This window comes from Cystoisospora suis (genome assembly GCF_002600585.1).
Source record: "Cystoisospora suis strain Wien I chromosome Unknown contig_369, whole genome shotgun sequence".
NCBI classification, from domain to species: domain Eukaryota; phylum Apicomplexa; class Conoidasida; order Eucoccidiorida; family Sarcocystidae; genus Cystoisospora; species Cystoisospora suis.
The window spans coordinates 21,413-23,080 of record NW_027153170.1 but is presented as its reverse complement, the minus strand read 5'-3'; positions in this window follow the sequence as shown (position 1 = coordinate 23,080).

Here is a 1,668-nt window from a genome sequence, read left to right as displayed (position 1 = left end):
GCTCACCCCTGGCTAACTAGCTGTAGCTACCGACTAGCCAGCTAGCCAAGACTAGCGACTAGCCAACTAGCCACAACTAGCGACCAATCAGCTAGCAACAAGTAGCGACTAGCCCCAACTAGCGACTAACCACAACTAGCGGCTGGTCAGCTTCAAGCAGCCTTCTATGTGTGGCAACCAGGAGAGGCCCAAGCTTCGTCAAACACATCCAGGTTCTCGCACCAAGTTTTGTACCAGATCAAGTGTGACCCCGAATGGAACCCCAGATGAAAGCCGGATGGCAACCCAAATGACAGTTGAAATGTAAACCTGAAGAAGCCCTCAAACCATCCCCGCAGTCCCTTGTACACGAGCTACACCTATCCCTAGTTCCTTCATCTATATTCAGAGCCCCTTAAGCAACCCAGGAGTGTCATAGCTATGCATGTGACAACCGGGAGGCTGAAAAGAGAAACGCAAGTCTCCCCATGGGTCCCCTGAGGATCGCGACAGAGCGGAAGGAGCACGGTTTAGGTCCTAGCATCAGCAGTATTGAAATTCCACACTTGGCGTTCCCCCTAAGGTTACGATACTCTCCTTGGGAACACAATACCAAGCGGCGGGAGATTGCAAAGGAAGAGCGCTTCGCGGCGGCTTCCGCTCGTGTAGAGCGTGGCGAAGCCCGCACCTTCCTTTCCCTATTTGTGTGTGATCTACTGGGTTCTTCCCCTAACTTACCAGCGGCCTGGCTTGCACCAGGCCTGTTGTGTGAAAGCCTGTCTATCCTAGCGCTGAGACTGGGCGGACAACAGTATGTTGCCCTCTGTGTTTCGTTTCGTGTGTGCTGTACGCGAGCCCAGAAGGGTCCTGTGCGCCCCTCGCACTGTCCTGCCTGTGACTCGTCTGTTCAGGACGGACAGACATGAACTTTGTACGTTTGTATTCCATCCGTTGGATGGACAGCGCAGACGGGTTGCTATCGGTGCTTTGCTTGTCTCCCCGCCGCGCAAGAGTTACAGTGAGTGCTGAGCACTCGTCAGGAAGCAACGTACGTTGCACCACCGGCGTGCTAGGGTACGTAACGCCGCCCTACTGGGCCCAAGCGCGGTGAGGGCCCCGCAAGGCCACAGAGGGGCCGGACAGTGGAAGAAGTTGTACAATAAACCCTGTAGTTGGGGATGTTGTCCAGACATAGAAATAGTCACAGGTAGCGGAGTACCGTTTTGGGGGGGAAAGCGAACACTTAACTGTTCGCTTGGGCCCGGTTCGTCGCAATAGCTGCCGCACTACAAAGTATCACACCGCAAGCCTTCACAGGCCGTGTCGCGAGAATTGCCCTACGGCTTACGGTAGCACACATTGGGGACAGCAGGGACCTCCTTCAGTGGACGTCTTATATCTAGCTCTCCATTTTTGCTAGGCAGTGGAATGCGAACCCCGGCGGACTGCACGATGCCCAGGCGTCCCCCCAGCTAGCACTACCGTGAGAAAGTGTGTCAACTAAGTGCATGCTGATGTGTGTGTAAAGGCATCCGTCATGGAGAGGGGATGTACACCGTAGCAAACTTAGCTCGAATTTATCTAGATTGATCCATCACGATCCGAGTCGACGGTCACTCGACGGGTGCACCTATGGTGCCCGCTACGCAACAACGGGCCCCACTAAATACTAAGGGTTCGCCAGTGCCC